Source organism: Hippocampus bargibanti, linkage group LG11 (assembly GCF_051943395.1).
Source record: "Hippocampus bargibanti isolate YZ-2025 linkage group LG11, ASM5194339v1, whole genome shotgun sequence".
In the NCBI taxonomy this organism is placed as follows: domain Eukaryota; kingdom Metazoa; phylum Chordata; class Actinopteri; order Syngnathiformes; family Syngnathidae; genus Hippocampus; species Hippocampus bargibanti.
The window spans coordinates 7179977-7199866 of NC_142744.1; the positions used below are offsets into that span (position 1 = coordinate 7179977).

At 39.2% G+C, this 19890-nt stretch overlaps 1 protein-coding gene across 1 annotated transcript in view; it reads right to left on the bottom strand.

Annotated features, from left to right (window-relative positions):
- The window catches only part of LOC148891362 (receptor-type tyrosine-protein phosphatase S-like), a 115414-nt gene extending 97134 nt beyond the window's left edge, over positions 1 to 18280 (bottom strand). The window contains exon 1 of the mRNA XM_089007377.1: positions 17981 to 18280. The gene's annotated coding sequence lies outside the window, so the exon portion shown is untranslated. The remainder of the gene's footprint in view (positions 1 to 17980) is intronic.
- Between the last annotated feature and the right edge of the window lie 1610 nt (positions 18281 to 19890).

A 19890-nucleotide genomic window follows, 5' to 3' on the forward strand; every position in this document is an offset into this window, starting at 1 on the left:
TAAGGTATATTTTGTGTAGTTTTTAGGCTTATTTAGTATAAAATGACGTTTTATGAGGACCTGGTAACGGATTATTCTCATTTTAAAGGTTTCCTATGGGAAATTAATGTTTGGAAGACACACTTTTCGCCTTAAACACACTTTATGGAAACCAATTAAGTTCATAAGCTGAGGTATCAATGTACATCGTAAGAACACAAATTGACTGTTTTTTTTTTTTTTGCTAATTCAATTTGTCCACAACAGAAAATGCTCTTCAACAAAGAGCTAGAAATATGTTGTAACTTGTTAAAATTATTCATGTTTACATGTGAAATTTTGTTCATAAAATTGCAAATATTACACATGCATATGGTTTTTTTCTCAGTATGAAAAAATTGAGCCATTAGTAAGGTCATAGTGTCTCACAGGTTGACAGGTATGCACACACATACACATTTTTGCTACATGGTGGGGACGAGGTGTGCGAGAGATTTACACACACACACACACACACACACACACACACACACACACACACACACACACACACACACACACACACACACACACACACACACACACACACACACACACACACACACACACACACACACACAAGCATAGCAGATGGCAAGGCATCATGGGGTAGATTGGCAGTCTCTCTGTCACACTTTTCTCTTTTAAACACAAACTTGAAGACACACACACACACACACACACACACACACACACACACACACACACACACACACATACACACGGAGGATCAGAGGCACAGGATGAAGTATGGCTTACTGCAGGCATGAGTTGCGTTGCCCTGGTTACATTTTTAGGAGTGTGGAGGGGGGAAAAAACATATCTAAGGCTTTCGAACAGAAAACACACCTGTCACTCAAATATGGAGAATTGTTGCCCTGGATATCAACGAATGTGGGCACCTCAGCGGCATTTTTGTTTTTCTTAATGCTTTCAAATATTTGCGTTGGGGGGGGCGGGGTGACAACTTGTTTATGTTCCCTGGGTACAAGGGATACGTGCGCATCATGTAATGAGATCAAATGTATTCGTGGAGCTGCACGTATTGAAGATGTGGCTTGTGAAGAATAGTGCTCGGGTTAAAATGTTTACGACAAAGCGATAGCACCTGATTGGATTCTATTTTGGGGATTTTCTGTTAAATGTCACCATGTAATTTACACGGCGAGGCTGATTGGACAGAGAATTGAAATGATCGGAAGACGTTTGTAAAACAAAGTCGGGATTTAGGACCAATATTTATAGAGGTGGTCGTCCAATTAACATTAAAAATAGACGAGGAATGAAGTCATGAGGAATGTTTACTGAGAGTCGTAAAAATATGCAGCGGGGCGATTTGATGAGTGACTTTTTTTTCTAGACATGAGCCGTCATTTTGTCATTTATACCAGTCAACACAACAAATGTTAATCAGTAAATGTATATCGGACACTATTTCGATGCTCATTCGGTATTTCAAACAACCACACGCTGTACCTTGTACATCAGATGCGTGAGTTTAGCAATACGCTAACAAGCAACGCGACACATCAGAATTTGGCTGAAACAAATGACATCCGCGTCGCCTATTTATAAACTTTTCAGGAACAGACATTTGAACAAACACAGTGCAGCAACACATGTAACCAGACAACATAACACTATTAACAAACATAAATTATTTATCAGCCACACAATAAATTGTCTCTAAGACAACATTGTAATATTACTTTTCATTTAAATAAATAAAAATAAATAAATAAATACATACATGAATAAATAATTATTTTGTCTCCAAGACAATATTATAATTTTCATTTTTATTTATTTATTAGGCAATAGCAACATAACACTATTCAAAAGCATATTTTTTTTTCGCCAAACAATGAATGAATGAATATAAATAAATGCATAAATAAATAAATAAATAAATAAATACAGTAAAGTCTCGTTATATCGACACACTATTCAAAAGCATATTTTTTTTTCGCCAAACAATGAATGAATGAATATAAATAAAGGAATAAATAAATAAATAAATAAATAAATACAGTAAAGTCTCGTTATATCGACATCGGTTATATCGATAGTACTGCTTATTACAATACTATTTCTATGAACGCAAGGAGAAAATTTACATGCCACAGGATCGGATATATCGATATTTTTTCCGACTCCCGAGAATATTGATATAACGAGACTTTACTTTAAATAAATAAATAATTGTCTCCAAGGCCTCATTGTAATTTGTATTTATTTATCAGACAACATAACACTATTCAAAAGCATATATTTTTATCCGCCACACAATAAATAAATAAATAAATAAATAAATAAATACATAAGAATATTACAATGCTGTCTTGGAAACAAAAAATATAGATTTATGTATTTATTTATTTATTTGGTGGCTGATTATGAATATATGCTTGTGAATAGTTTTATGTTGTCTGATTGTCAGATAAATAAATAAAAAATGAACATTACAATGACTCCTTGGAGACAAAATGTATTTATTTATTTATTTATTGTATGGCGGCTAAAAATATATGTATTATTTTTATTATTATATTATTATTATTTTATTTATATACCTTTGAATAGTGTTATGTTGTCTGATGTATAAATAAAAATTACAATGAGGCATTGGAGACATTATATGTATTTATTTATTATTTTTATTTATTTATTGGGTGGCTGATTATGAATATATTCTTGTGAATTGTTTTATGTTGTCTGATAAATAAATAAAAATGAATATTACAATGAGGTCTTGGAGACAAAAATGTATTTATTTATTTATTTACTGTGTGGTGGATAAAAAACATGCTTTTGAATAGTGTTATGTTGTCTGATTGTCTGATAAATAAATAAAAATGAATATTACAATGAGGTCTTGGAGATAAAAATGTATTTATTTAAATTATTTATTTATTTATTGTGTGGCGGATAGAAAATCTGTGCTTTTGAATAGTGTTATGTTGTCTGATTGTCTGATAAATAAATAAAAAAGATTATTATAATGAGGTCTTGGAGACAAAAATATGTATTTATTTATTTGGAAGAATATATCTCATGAGCTCAGTTCTGATCCAATTGACATGTGCGTTCGTGAGTGAAAATCACAAGTATCAATTTTCCCTAGCCGTATCCTAGCTGCCTTTTTTTTTTTTTTTTACAGCAAGGGTTTTATTGTTTTTTTTCCTCCTCGATGTTCCCACTTAATTTGCCATTACGGTGTGACTAACCGGGCGGAGGAAATTTCAAAGTGATGGATTTATAGACACACTTTGCTTCATTTGAGCAGCATTAAAAGCGGCAGCACCTGCCTTTGGTGCTATCGTCCGCTTTGAGCGGTAATTGAAGATGCTATTAACCTTTCCCAATGCACAACATCAGCATGTCATTAAAACTACACAAAAGGCAGCGCCAGTACTTTGGAACATTTTAGCTGCCGGATTCCCGAACCGCCTCCTCTCCCATAAAAAATGCTGCGGATGTGCTTCAGCTGTTGCTCATCACAATTTCATAGGTACGACAACACAAGAAATTGATGATGAGGTGTGAAAGGATGGACGGAGAGAAGCCTGACTAAACTTCTCTCCATGAAATGCAATATAAAACGCTACGCAAAGCTGCCACAGCCCAACAACATGGCAATAAACACCCACTCCGCGTATTGGAGCTCCAAGGTCAAAACCCAACATTGCGTCCTCTAATGGAAAGCAGGAGATCGGCTGGGCCGCAGATGGAGTGGCTTCCACTGAGTCGAAAAAAAGAGAGAAGATTATAACGGAGGGAATCACCCGGGAAGCAAGCTGTTATCTTCACACATGGAAGAAGCGTGTCGGAATAAGTCCGATACACTCAATTTAATCATTGACTGTGGGATAACATCTAATTAAGACGCATTTCAATGAGATTACATTTGCGAGGTAGCCGTTTCTTGCACCTACCTTTTTTCATTTTTCTACCTACCCCGCCCTCTCGCCCCATCTTTTTGCCTTTGCATAAAAATTGGTTCATTTGGTCTAAATTAGGTCAGAGCTTAACTCATTCACTGCCATTCACAAATTTATTTGGGAATTGAAAATATGACAGAGCGCCATTCCCGAATTTTTTCAGGTTTTGTTTTTTTTTTGTTTGGGTGCGATAAAGCGCTGGCCATGACCTCTGGCAATGTTTTTCCCTTCCACAGGGGGGCAGCATTCCCCCTTTTTTCCAACTTTGCGCTTTGTTCCAGCTTCAGCTGTTGTTAAAGCGCTATAGAAACCAATATGTCTGTATTGTATTGTATTTTGGACAGCAACCCTCATTTCAAGCTCATATAACACCAGACCCATATAATTTAGGAATTAACTCATTTTTTTCTGATTAATCAAGAGTCTAAGGTTTCTATCGCTGTATTGAATGTTTATGTAGTCCTAAAACTCAAAATTATGTGGGTCCGAGAATTCAAGTGACAATGACAAAAACCCTGGCAATGTTTTTTTTTCCTTCCACAAGGGGGCAGCATGTACCCTTTTCCATATATATTTCCTATATAAACCAATATGTATGTATTGCATTGTATTTTGGACAGCCCCCTAATTTCAAGCTCATATAACTCCAGACCGATATAATTTAGGAATTAACTCATTATTTCTGATGAAAGAAGAGAGTCTAAGGTTTCTTACGCTGTATTGAATGTTTATGTAGTCCTAAAACTCAATATTCTGTGGGTCCTGGAATTTGAGTGACAATGAAAAAAACCCTGGCACTGGAGTAGATGCATTTTTGTTCATCGTCTGGCAGTGAATGAGTTAATGATTGGGTAGGAGCAAAAACCAAGGACGGGCACATTCTGTATTCCGTAGAATTTTGTTTAAAGTGTCTGTCAGCGATGATTGCTCGTTCGCTGCTCGGCGTTTCTTGTCAGAGGAGAGTTACTGCGTGTGGAGGCAGCCATTTATTTGGCAGTCTGACAGTTGAGTCCTTGTCAACTTGCAGTCCAATTAGCATATCTAACGACGGCATGATACTCTAATACTTTCTACTTTATGTACATACTGATCACAGTGACAGTAGTTAGACAATTTTAAATTCCTCTCGGATCCATCGATCGTCGAACCATCCACCCATTAATGTCGCAGCCGTGATTTCAGAAGCAAATTAGCCACTAAATTTTAATCATTAACAGCAGTTTGCTGCAACGACTTGTCCCTACCTTCCGCAGACTTATTCAATGGTTTCTTTAAAAAAAAATGAGAATAGGTTTGTTTGCTGCCTCTTTTTAACTCATTCACTGCCAGGTGTCCAAATATGTGCCCACTCCAGTGCCAGGGTTTTTGTCATTTTTCAGTCAAATTCCAGGACCCACAGAATATTGAGTTTTAGGACTACATAAACATTCAATACAGCATTAGAAACCGTAGACTCTGTTCTTTCATCAGAAATAAAAGAGTTAATTCCTAATTTATATGGTTCTGGAGTTATATGAGCTTGAAATGAGGGTGGGTGTCCAAAATACAATGCAATACATACATATTGGTTCACTGTATACTATAGTGTTTTAACAACAGCTGAAGCTGGAACAAAGCGCTAACATGGAAAAAAAGGGAAATGCTGACCCTTGTGGAAGGGCAGCACATTGCCAAAGGCCATGGCCAGCACTTTATCGGCACCCAAGCATGAAAAAAAACAAAATCCGGGAATGGCGCTCTACGTCCTATTTTTAATTCCCGAATAAATTCGTCAATGGCAGTGAATGAGTAAATGTCTTTTACCCATGTACTAACGCTCCATATTGCAACCATCCGCCATATTTGATATAAATAATGCAATGCACCATGGGTAAATGAATACAGTACTGTATTCGATTAGCTCTTTCATCAGTTTCCGACGCATGACGAAAAAGCCCGCTATCCTCTCCCACGACTTTGGAACGCACCGAAACAAACGCAAGGTGTTCATGGCTAGATATCGGTTAGACAAGAAGGCAGACGAGGAAAGTTAAAACCTCGAAAGCAGGGGTGTCAAAGTCATTTTTTGCCGCGGGCCACATTGTAGTTATGGTTTCCTCTCGAGGACCGTTATGAATTTGGGGATGCCATTAGAATGTTTAAATCCCTTCAAATATTACATATAAAGCACACAGCAAATTAATGAATAACTCGTTTTCAAATCTGAATTCAAGAATAATGACTTTTATTGTGGTTGACATCCAAAAATATGAAATTTTGGCTCAGATTTTAGCAATTATCATGGAATTTAACAAGTGTGATTTGCTTTCGCGGGCCAAAAAAAAATGATGTGGCGGGCCGGATTTGGCCCGCGGTCCTTGACTTTGTTTTTGTTTAGAGCACAGGTGTCAAACAGTTTTTAATTGAAGTTACAGTTGCGCCAGTGGCTGTCAAAATGCGTTAATGGCGCAAGGGCATGGCCCAGATGCATTATTGTCTAAGGCACAGGTGTTTAAAGTCAAGGCCCGCGGGCCAAATCCGGCCCGCCACATCATTTTTTTCGGCCCGCTAAAGCAAATCAAACTTGTTAAATTCCATGATGATTGCTAAAATCTGAGCCAAAATGTCATATTTTTGGATGTCAACCACAATAAAAGTCATTATTCTTGACTTCGGATTTGAAAACGAGTTATTTATTAATTTGCTGTGTGCTCTATATGTAATATTTGAAGGGATTTAAACATTCTAATGGCTTCCCCAAGTTCATAACGGCCCTCGAGAGGAAACCATAACTACAATGTGGCCCGCTGCAAAAAATGACTTTGACACCCGTGGTCTAAGGGAAGGGTTGAGGATAAAGTGCCTTTTTTTATAGATATACAGTACATCTTGATTTATTTTATTTGTTGTCATTTTTCAGAAGAATGCCTGGTTCAATCTGAATTTTGAAAACATAACACACACATACACACACACACACACACACACACACACACACACACACACACACACACACACACACACACACACACACACACAGAGAGAGAGGACAAACACCTCCATCCAAGGCACACCGAAGCCAATTAGCGAGCTCCTCCAGGAGCTGGGCTCCCTGACAACACGGAACATTGCCATCTCCCAGGACCGTCATAGTAATTGTCGTTGCCTTTCCCCATGCCATCATCATCATCATACCCCAGCTACACTTCGTTAACAAGATATGCAAAGAAAAGCCTTATTTATTTCCAAGATGATTTGTTCGAATGATCACCAGAGGATGAAAACCATAGCCTGAAGAAATGTGGTCACTTGAATGAACTCCCTAATTGCTCCACCATTCCAAAAGAATCCAGGTTGGACAACATTAACTCATTCATTGCCATTCGTAAATGTATTCGGGAATTGAAAATATGACGTAGAGGGCCATAGTCTTCTCCCCTTTAGCTCACTCGCCAGTTTCTCAATGGGGTTGAGATCTGGGGACTGACAGGGTGGTGGTCAAGGCCCGACGCTGTCTGGTTAACCGTGTTTACCCTTTTTCAAGATGAGTGAATGCTTCTGTCATTAAAAATATAAGATAATAAACTTAACGTATTCACTGCCATTCACAAATTTATTCGGGAATTGAAAACATGACAGAGAGCGCCATTCCAGATTTTTTTCAGGTTTTGTTTTTTTCATGCTTGGGTGCCGATAATGCATTGGCCCTGGCCCCTGGCAATGTTTTTTGATTTCCCACATTTCCCTTTTTTTCATATTAGCGCTTCCAGCTTGAGCTGTTGTTAAATTGCTCTGTAAACCAATATTGCATTGTATTTTGGACAACCACACACATTTCAAGGTCATATAACTCCAGACCTATACAATTTAGGAATTAACTCATTTTTTTTCTGATGAACGAAGAGCGTCTAAGGTTTCCAACGCTGTATTGAATGTTTATGTAGTCCTAAAACTGTCACGATCTGATTGCCGACCAACTGGTGGCCCCGCCTGCACCTGCACAGGTGTTGGTCGTTCCAATCGGTGGCAGTTAAAAGGACTCCCGGACAACCATTCGTTGTCGGGTCATTGTATGTGTTTGCTTGACCCTGTCAGATTTTGTTCCTGCGGACTTTATTTAATACATGTCAATTACACCCTGCTGCTCCCTCCTGCCTGCTTTTTCGGGATCCACCACCATTCCCTCCATGCAAACCATGACAGAAACTCAATATTGTGTGGCTCCTGGAATTCTAGTGACAATGACAAAAACCCTGGCATTGGGGTGGACCCATTTTTGAACATATCTGACAGCGAATTAGTTAATGGGAGCAAACTTGCAGTGATTTGAATAACAACGTCAATCCCTCGCATTACTGTAAATACAGACCGGCACCTGGCAACCAACCCCACACGCCCGCCGCCCCTCAGATGAAGCTGAAATCAAATCAAAAAGAATACCGCAGACTGTGCGAATGATTACATTTTGACCTCCTCCTATGCTGCATTTTCGAAAACGAAATCACTCTTTCAGTCTTAGTTTATGCAAAAAGATTCGCAGCCCGATCAGGAGGAGCCTTATTAATTTTCTGGAGATGTTCCGTTTGCCAGGGATTCGATTCTCTCCAGTGTATTTGCGCTACTATGGTACTACCTGACTGACTTTGTCACATGACCCGCGGCCCAGAGGGAGCTCATTATCTCGCGACGGCAAGCGACTGCCGAGATCATCTACGCAACTTTACTTTACATTATGGTATTTGCTTAAGGTTAAGCTCGAACAGACAGCGAGGACGGAATGCAAAAGCATCATTGATGGATGGGTTTCATTTCGGAGAGGCGGCATATTGCCGGGGACCGAAATTCCGCTTAAATGCTCCGTGCGCATTCGGCCTTGCAGTTTTGTCACTAACAAGCCATTGCACGACATTCGTGATGGGGATGAAATTTGTGACGGCAAATGAATTTCTCCTTGAGGAACGATCAACGGGTGAAACGAATCAAAAACTGTAAGTAATGGTCTGGAAAAAAAATTTGCTCGTCCTCAGTCTGGCTCAGACTTGGACAAAAATGTGTTCCGGTAAATGAAACGCACGCATGCCAAGGGAAACAGACTTCTGCTCGGATGCTTTCCACCATTAATTTCAGCCCCTCCTCAAATAAATTCTTCCTCAGTTTTGCATTTGTGGCGGGAAGTACAAATAACAAAAAGCTCAATTTAATTTAATTCAAGTTACAAAATGTCTCAACAGGACAGGATTTACTCTTATTGTGAAAGAAAATTCAAGATCCGAAAGCATACATGTTAAGTTTCAGAAATCATAAATCGGGAGATTTTTGTACTTGTGTTCTGTGGTGCGTGTAAAAATAATGTGAGCGTTATAAAGGTGAAAATTAGAAGTAAATAAAACACAAAAAGCTTTCAATGTTTATTAATGTGTTCAATTAATATAAAAACGTATTTTGTTGTTTTCATTTTCTCTTTTTACACCTTACAAATGAACTGCCTGTATTGTGTTAATAGTTGCTTTATAAAGTGAGTATTGTGAGGTTTTTGGTCAAAATCGGGAGTCTCCCGACCAAATCGTGAGACTTAACGTGTATGAAAACGTTTCAACAGGACAGGATTTCCTCCTATTCTAAAATAAATTTCAATATCTGAAAGTTAAAAATACAGCAGGGGGAAGCTGTACGCATTTCCGACTCTAATTGAACGCAACATAGGTATAGCTGCTCTGCTATTGGCTATCACCGAGCACCATCGTGGCATCCCATTGGCTAAGAGGGCCCACTTCCGTCTCCTCGTCATTTACTCCTCGGGCCCTGAAGTCTTCCGGTAGTTTTACGTAAATGTAAATCACACAGAAAACCAGTCGGCTCATTATGTTGATGTTTGCCTTGCATATTTTCTAAGGATTGTGAAAAGCCAACAGAAGTAAAAGTCCTTGAAATAGTTATTGACAAAACACCAGGTAAAAAACACGAACTAAAAAGGGCAACAACAAACAAACGTTGAAGAGTCACTTAAAAGTTAAATGACCACACTTGTCGGCCTTGGCTAATAGCTGCCCTTATAAATGATTACAATGCCTGAATAAAAGTTGTAGTACGCCGTACACGTTTTGAAATGATTAAAACAAAAAATCCTGACACGAGCGGAAATGCAAACAGCTATCTTACCGCACATGTGCATGTTATGATTTTATCAATCTGATCGTATGCAGCAATAAAAAAACATACGATTGAGCATTAATTTTGCTGATTTGCCGTGACAATAGTGGAGATCGGCGGCAGCATTGTTGTTGGCTACCAGCAGTTGTGTCCAACTGGATTTGAGCCAAAATGGTCTTTGTAAGTTCGTTTCACATTTTAAAATTGTTTTTTGCCCCGTATAAAGGTTGTAGTACTTCTTCTTTATTTGAAATGATTAAAAAATACAGGGAAAACATACAAGTTGACAGGTATGAATGACAATCATTTTAATGTGCAATAATCTAATTGTAACGTGTATTTCTTACATATTTCTTTGATATTTTTGTATGATTTTAGAAACATTTCAGATTTTTGTGGTGGGGTTTCCTTGTAGGGGGGTGATTGAATGAGTTCATTTGCATAATTTCATTGCAGAATTAATTTCACAAGTACAGGTTCTATTGTATGAGGAAAAAGATTCAGTTGCTTGAAAAAATCCCGACTGCCTTACTGCCGAATCTAATTGACGTGTTGAAAAGATCAACACCAATCAATGATTCTGCTATAACAATAAACATTGATTGGATTACTTAAATCAAACCTTTATCGACCCCTAATCGACTATGGCCATTCTGAACAGATTCTCATTTGGTTTACTTTGCCCAATGATGCGTGAACAGTGATTGGGAAAAAAAAGAAAACAACACCCCATTACAGTAAAGTCAAATGGCACAGCAAGGAAACGCGCGAGGAAAAACAAAACGCGCCATTACTGGAATGACTTTAAATCCCATCGGGATGCATTGATAAGCTCTAAAAGTGGACACGTTTCAAGGAGCACACAATAATGCAACACCTCTCTATTGTCTATCCACTGTCCTCAGATTAGAAATGGGTGGATATGATTACATCAAGACGGCCACACCTGGGCGATCGTAAAAATAATTTAAAATAAAATACAGTTGGATACTCCCCATTTACACACTAGCCGACTAAAATGTGATGCCTAAAATTTTGAATAATTCGCAGTATTAATTTGTTTTGGGTTTTTTTTTTCGGTGGGAGGGTTTAAAATATTTGTCTACCTCACAGGTGTCAAAGTCTAGGCCCGGCGGCCAAATGTGGTCCGCCACATCATTATATTCGGTCCGGGAAAGCAAATCATTCATGTCAATTGCCATGATACTTGCTAAAGTCAGAACCAAAATTTCAAATTGTCATATATAAACCACAATAACAGTCGTTATTCTTTACTTCACATTTGAAAACTAGTTATTCATTATTTGTAGTGCGCCTTATATGTAATTTGTGTAGATGAAACATTCTAATGGTTTCCCCAAATTCATAATGGCCCTCGAGAGGAAACTACAACTACAATATGGCCCATGGCATAAAATTAAAAATAGATTGTGTTAATTCCGACTCTCCGGAACGCAACATAGTTATAGCTGCTCTGCTATTGGCTATTACTGAGCACCATCCTGGCATTCTATTTGCTGCTCATACGGGTCAGTAAACTGTAGATAAAAGCAAAGCCACCTCTGTTCTTAAGTTATATTTGAACGTGTGAATACTGTATCTCCAAGGTGTTAGAGTAACTGTTCTCACACGTGACAGACCAATGAAGAAGTTTATTTTGGCTGTAAACGGTAAATTTTCGATAAATAGGACATCTATTGTCAAAGAATGCTGATTTCATTAATAGAATAAATTGTTTTGAATCTTCTCTTGTTTTTCATTGAGCTCACAGAAACAAATATTACAATTCAAAATCTAAAATGCTTTGTCGCTATCAGCATTGTCAGTGAACTGCCACTCAGCAGTTCTCACATACGGCTTTGGAATCAAATCAGTAACTCAAATTACTACGTTACAGCACACTGGGAGAAAACTTGTTGAGCCCCCAACGCTGCTGAGTAATTACCTCGTTCTTGTTTTGCTCAGTGGAGGTCTTTCGGACGCACATGCGGACAAGGGCCAAGGCCTCCTTGACGGTGCGTCAGTCTGAAAGTAGGCAGAGTAAGCACACACTAGGTCTGACTCTATTCACAGGGCTAAAGGCTAACCATATATTAAAACGCAGTGGCGGGTCGTGCATGTCACTCCTAGGCCTTCAGTAGTGCTATTTCTGAATCACTCCACAGCTGTGAGTGTGATGTGATTCACTACACATCCACTAGAGGGTGCTGTTGACCAGGAACTAACTTGTGACTTGAAGAAACTTAAGAAATACTGTCATTAAACTGTTTGAAGTTTGACTTTGATCGTGAATGCTAACCTCATAAAATTGCAATGTTATTTGTTATTTTTGCTACCTTCAAATCTATCCAACCTTTCTTAATGATGTCCATTTACTGTATTCTTGAAAGGTCCGTCTTGAAAATGGCGTCGACAGTAACTCTGTAACCAAATCCATTTCTTCTCCTCCTTCAGCCATTGAGAGTTGATAAAACCACTTTTAAATCAACACAAAAATATATTTGCTTATGCAGCTCACTGCAGCTACAGTGTGCTAGCTCTGGTCAGTATGCACTTGCACTAGCGGCTAGTAATGCTATGATTGGCTAGAAACTAGCCAATCATAGTCGGCAAAAACTCTGACGTCGAGAGCGCCTTCAAGCAGGCCTTGGGTTGCCAACTTGAACTCTGATTGGTTCAAGCAACTGTTTCATTGCCATTGGTTTTTATGCTCCAGAGCCTTCAGAACTGATTGTGAAGGCGTCCAGGTAGATTTCTGACCCTGGTAACAAATGATGGCTGAAATGTGATTGGTCAAATGCTTAAAAACGAAAACACACACCTGGAAGCAGCACAACAGGGGAAACGCAATGAAAGGAAGCTGAAGGGCAATTTGGAATTATTTAATAAGAATTCATGGACCAAATATAATTCACATTAGTCTGTGATTCAGATATTTTTAGGCCAGCAGAGAAGGCCTTGCAGGCCCACCACTGTTAAAATGTGGATTACTGTTAAAATGTGGATTTTTTGGGGGGAAAATAAGTAAGAGGATTGACCTTTGGACGGTTCATCACTAAGCAAATCAAACTTGTACCTCATCCATCCAGCAATATATATTTTTTTTCAAAAACCGACAAATAACTTGACGAAGGATGCAAGGTAGCCTACGCCCGGAAACGGTTAAACAAATCCCGATATGCAATCCCACCGGATCTTAAAGTGGATGATGCCAGATCTTGGGAGTAAATTCTGATGAAGCATTTTAGCTTGTCTTGTGTCAGCAGCCATCTTGTCAGTCAACCCTCATGGCTCCTGTCAGTCAGGGATGTAACTGTCAGATTCAGTCAATGGCCTCACGTCTTCTTCCCATTATTGAATCATGACTATCCACACATTTTAGCTCCGATTTGGACACGAGCGACTGAACCATGGTAAAGATCGACCTTAGCTAAGATTTGAGACAGCGGCAATATGGAGCCAGAACATCTTCCTTTCTGTATGAAGAAAACAGAACATAGTGGGACAGTGAAGATGTCTTCTGAAATGTCAACTCCGATAAAAGGCTGACTGAAGACAAGGGACAAGTGGACAGGAGAGGAGAGAAGACGAGAGGTCGCGGAGGAGTGTGCATAATTCATCCCTTGCTGACACATCACAACCTGTGATTCATCTGGAGAAGGGCATCGAGTCAAGTCACCATCCCGACATCTCCTAGCCTTCACTTTTGTGCATGCGAGCACAACCTGCACGCACGCAACCGTAAAGGCAAACGGCCACCTGGTTTAAAAAAAAATAGATGTGCGTGTGTCTGGAAACCTTCGACAAGGTCTCATACTTGTGCAGCTGTACACTCACTGGCTTCAACAATACAGGCAAAACAATTTTGAAGAAGTCCAACAAAAAAATGGCGTATTTTGACACTGTCAGAGATGTATTCGTATAAATATCAATGTAATGTTGTTTTTAACTCATTCACTGCCGGATGATGCGCAAATATGTATTCACTCCAGTGCGAGGGTTTTTGTCATTTTCACTCGAATTCCAGGACCCATCGAATATTTAGTTTTAGGACTACATAAACATTAAATGCAGCATAAGAAACCTTAGACTGCCTTCTTTAATCAGAAAAAAAAAGAGTTAATTCCTAAGTTAGATGGGTTTAGAGTTATCTGAGCTTGAAATGGGGGCGGCTGTACAAAATACAATACAGTGTACATACATATTGATTTATATAGCACTTTAACAACAGCCGAAGCTTTAACAAAGCGCTAACTTGGACAAAAGGCAAATGCTGCCACCTCATGGAAGGGAAAAACATTGCCAGACATCTGACCAGCGCTTTATCGGCACCCCTCGCAAGAAAAAACAAAAGCCGAACAAATACAGGAACGCCGCACCACGTCATACTTTTCAATTCCCGAATAAATTCTGGAATGGCAATGAATGAGTTAAATAACCTTGCTCATTTGTATATTTGTTTGTTTTTTTTAATTCCAATTAAGTTTTCCATACATCTGTAATAATTAGTCATGAATACAGATGCTCCCTTACTTATGAACATTCGAGTTATGAACAACTATATACGAATATTTTTGTAGTAACATATGAACTAATCGCTCCAGCTGTACATGTACATATCTTTATAGAGAATATATTTTGTTTATTTTTCAGTACAAACCAATACAGATTACTTATACTAGCCTTAAACATACTTATAAAAACCTTACGCATACTTATATCAGCCTTAAACATACATTTCATACAAAATATAGCACTGAAGCAACTTACGAACTAATTCACCTTACGTACGACCGTTCGGAACGTATCTCGTTCGTAAGTTGAGGAGCGTCCGTAGTGGCTGTGGTTGTGTTGTGCATCCACTAAATGGAGCTACACTGAAGGGAATACAATACAATGCAGTTTTATTTATATAGAACCCTGCCTGCCCTTGTGCTATGCGTCCACGCCTCAGTGCATGATCAAGAAGAACAGATCTCGATTAAAACATAACTCTGAATGTACCATCCAATGAAATCATAACGTGCAAAGACAGAATTTGAAATTTCACTCGTGTATTAAGTCTGACTGGATTGCATGATTGCACCTAATGACGTTTATCAACACCTAATTGTTTATATTGGCATAATTTATTCAATATAGTTTACAGAGCTGTTCTTGTCTTGCTGATTATTCAGTTTATTTGATTGTCTGATTTTTTTAACAACGTGAGTGAAGAGACAACGGTGTGTTTTCAGGGTGGCATCCTGATGACGGCCATGTTGGATAGGTTCTAAATGCCACATGCGATGTTTGAGCCGAGCTCACAAAAGCAAGCTCTTTCAAAATACCCCGAAAGGTCAATTCATATCGGGGTCTCGACAAACAACCAGGTCGTTGTCTTCTTTATTGTGTACAGGTGATTTTTTTTTTGTCTTCCTCAAATTTGCCTTGAAGTTCTCATTTTATGTACGGAGGCTATGACAAAATACAAGGATGGGGCACCATGTTGTGATCCTAAGGAAGAAAGCGAGCGAGGCGATACTGCGAGAACGCAGGAATAAGACTTCAATGAAGGCCTTTGACGAGCGACCAAAGCGGCCCTGCTGGGAGCGAGGCTCATTTGGCATATTCAAGATTGGACGGCTTTTGCTGCATGGTAGACGTTTTTAGAGAGGCAGGAAACCATTGAGTCCCACAGTTGAACCCTGTGAAATGCTATTTCAGGGAATTCATGCCATGAGTGATTTCATTACGCTCCTTGCGCCGCCAAAGTGAATATCTACCAAGCCGTGGATTTCTGAGCTCTTTGAGGAGACAACAACGACTAAAGAATTCTGTCACTTTCTGCACAATGACCTATTCCTGTCTGACAAACGCAAAAAAAAAAAAAAAAAGATCCACATCTCGGTCACTCTCATTAACTCATTCACTGTCATTCACAAATTTATTCGGGAATTGAAAATACGACGTAGAGCGCCATTCCCAAATTTGTTTGGGTTTTGTTTTTTTTTTGTTTTTTTTTCATGCATGGGTGCAGATAAAGCGCTGGCCATGGCTTCTGGTGATTTTTTTTCTTTTCCACAAGGGGGCAGCATTTTTTTTCCATGTTCGCACTTTGTTCCACCTGTTTCACCTGTTGTTAAAGCGCTATATAACCCAATATGTAGGTATTGTATTTTGTACAGCTGCCCTCATTTCAAGCTCATATAACTCCAGACACATATAATTTAGGAATTAACTTGTTTTTTCTAATGAAAGAAGAGAGTCTAAGGTTTCTTATGCTGCATTTAATGTTTATGTAGTCCTAAAACTCAATATTCGATGGGTCCTGGAATTCGAGTGAAAATGACAAAAACCCTGGCACATGTGGACACATTTTTCCACATTGTCTGGCAGTGAATGAGTTAAGGTGAAGACGGTCGTCAGTGAAGGAGGTTCGAGACCAACACGCTAAAGAAGAGAATTCATGCCTGAGCAATGACTGATTAAAATAATTAGTGATGTGGAAATGGTGTGGAACAATAACCAGCAAACACATTGCGCCTCGGGGAAAATGTCCCATCTGTGTGTGTGTGTGTGTGTGTGTGTGTGTGTGTGTGTGTGTGTGTGTGTGTGTGTGTGTGTGTGTGTGTGTGTGTGTGTGTGTGTGTGTGTGTCTCAAAATTCACAAAAACATGTCCCCATAATTGAAGAAAATGGAGGAATTTTGTCATGAATAAAAAAATACACCCTAGAAAAAAATCTAAATAGATGGATGTGTTTCTGACATTTTTTCCTCTCTGTTACCATATTTTTTGCGTGTGTGTGTGTGTATCCACTAGTCCCAAAATTCACAAAGACATGAAATGTGTTTGCATTGAAATGAAATGCCTGAAGTGTGTTTGAGATGATTGTCCCCATAATTTAAAAAAAAGTAGGAATTTTGTCATAAACTTTAAAAAAATACACTCTAGCCAAAATCTGAATAGATGGCTCTGTTCCTGATTTTTTGTTTGTTACCATATTAATTTGGACTCTGTCGGACATCAGGAAAGCCGAGTCCCCGTTTTTAGGATAAACCAACTAACATCCTGAAAACCAATGAAAACACGTACACAATATGTGTGTAAGAATGAGTGAGAAAAGACTCCCCAAGGTTTCACAGAGACAACTTGAAATTTGGGTGTACACATGCAAGATTGACCACAGAAAAGCCAAATAGGCACACTGTCGAAATCTACTTATTAAAACCCTAAAAAAAAAGCATCAGCAGTGGGAAACTGTGCATGAGTAAATCAATGTATAATTAAACGATGCTCAAGAGCTTGTGTGTGTGTGTGTGTGTGTGTGTGTGTGTGTGTGTGTGTGTGTGTGTGTGTGTGTGTGTGTGTGTTAGCAGAAAATCCAACTGCGTGTAATTATAGGCTAACATGAGTACACCAGTATCATACAGTATATGCAGGTGCGCTTCATTTGATGCACAGCCTGACAGCAGCAGATGCACCCTCTTGTCTATTGTCTAGAAAACAATCTGCTTAAATAAGTCCTTCCACTTTACCACCTGGTGACCCCCCCCCTCCACACACATACATTATATATGTATTAATATTTGCCAGTAAATTGAGTTTTATAAACCATATCTCTTATAAAATGCTCATCAGTGTTGAATATCTTGCAGGCGGTTGAAATTAGAGTGAGGAATAAACAAAGGATGTTCCTGTGTGCATGGGTCTCTCATGCAGCCCAGCCAACAATAAGCACGCGGGGGGGCGAAGGAAGGGGGGTGCATGGCATTCGTTCCTCAGTGCTGTTGCCAACCAGCCTGAACACGAGTCACAATAAATGGGTAGACACTCCGCACATCGCTCTCTTTTATAAAAGAACCCCCCCTTCATGAAGACATCTCTTGGGTGGGGTGCTGCTTAGCTTACCTTAGTCGAAAGTGCACCGTCTCCCGTGCCGTCTGCGAGATGCATGGGTGAATTTGATAACTGGGAAGACGCTTCCTCGTCCGTGGTGTAATCCAGTGGTAGCCCGGCTCCCCCCTCAAAAGCAAGGTTTGCTTCTTACGGGGGGCTGCATGTCAGGCGGGGGCCACCGTCCCGCGGCTCCTTGACGTCTTTTAAGGGGGGTCGCTCGATTGGTCCGGTGTGCGGCTTCAGGTGGTGAAGCTACTTGATGTCATTGGGAGCCACTGTCTTCTGCCTGAATGTCCTCTTCTTTTTCTCTCCTCTTCCCCCCCTCCCTACCAGCTTTCTCCTTCCTTTCTCTCAAGCACGCGCCGAAGCTCTTCCCCAACATCCCCCCCCAAGCATGACGTGATGCAGGCGAGGTATCCTATAGCAACGGTACCCCCCATACCCCCCTACTACCACCCTCCCCACCTTTACTGATAGCAGCCCGTGACATTCTCAAACTAGCCCGCCGGCTGGTAAAATCAAAAAGACAAAATTAAAATCTGTTTTAAAGTAAATATTGAATACAAGGACGACAAAAAAATCGAGTTGGCTTTTGTTTCAACGTAAAAACGCGTCGTTCGGTTGATCTATCATGGATTTCAAAACAAAGCTCAGCAAAAATTGCAAGATGGCAAACAGCTGCAATCAAAACGATTGACCCCCCCCCCCCCCCACTGCACACACACCCACACGTTGAAAAGTGCAATCATTCAATGGATTTCAACGGCTCTCTTGTTGGTTTATTACTTTGGGTAAAATAAAGACAAATTACAAAGAGAGTGAAAAACGGAGACAAATTATTAGACAGAAGTATGTATTTCCTGGGATTGTTTATCCGAGAACCACGAACAAGGTTGTTTATTCGGTACAAATCCAACACAAACGTATCGTGTGTAAATCCAATTCAACTCACTCGAAGGAAATTCAGCTACATTATTTATGGTCGATAATGCAACAATTAACATGTAGATAAGAACAACTGTGCGTTGATGTATTTATGGATTTATCTTAATCACGAAAAAAATCACCACGAGTAAAAAAATATACAATGAAAAAAAAAGATCTGCTAATGTTACATTAACACGCCTGGATGAAGGCTTTGTTTTGTGAAATCCAAGCTTTAATTTGTGTTCATCCAAACACAGTAAAATGACTATGATGATCATATATTGTGGAAATTTGAATGTTAAAGTATTAATTTAAAATTGCGGCCATGTGCTCATTTACTGATATTCGACTGATTTTTAAATAAGCTTAAACAAGGCCGGGGTGCCTTTGAATACAATTGCTCGCAACAAGCGCGCCATCTAGTGGCGGTATACTGTTAGAACGGTTTATGGGAGAAAGCAATCAAAGGCCTTCGGTTATTTTTACCCAAGAAATGACCGGCCTTGGGTTATTTTTACCAAAAAAATGACCATATGTTCATACAAAGGATATATTTCGTGTAATTAATTCACAATGCCGAGACAGTGTAGATTTTGAGACAAAAATATTGTGCTCGGGTCTTTCACTGGAGAATAGACATTAACTGCAAATCTGACAGTTGTCAAAAAAGCAACAGTATTGGCGAGTCTAAACATGACTAAAAGCGTTAATCAACATTTATAACTTAAAAACTAATATTTGCTTCATAAACTGGTATGATTTATTCAGTCTAATCTTCCTAGTGTAGCATTTCTCTTGGTTGTACTGCTAATGTTTCACAATGGAGGAGGGGTTTCTTTTGTTCAATCAGATTTGAGCCACCGCGAGTTGCCATTTCAATTTGATCTATGCGCAGCCTTCGCAATCAATAGTGTCGACTGACATCACCAATGTTAACAATGAGACTGTGTCTTGACCTAATCAAATTTCAAATTTGTCTCGCTAACATAGCTGTA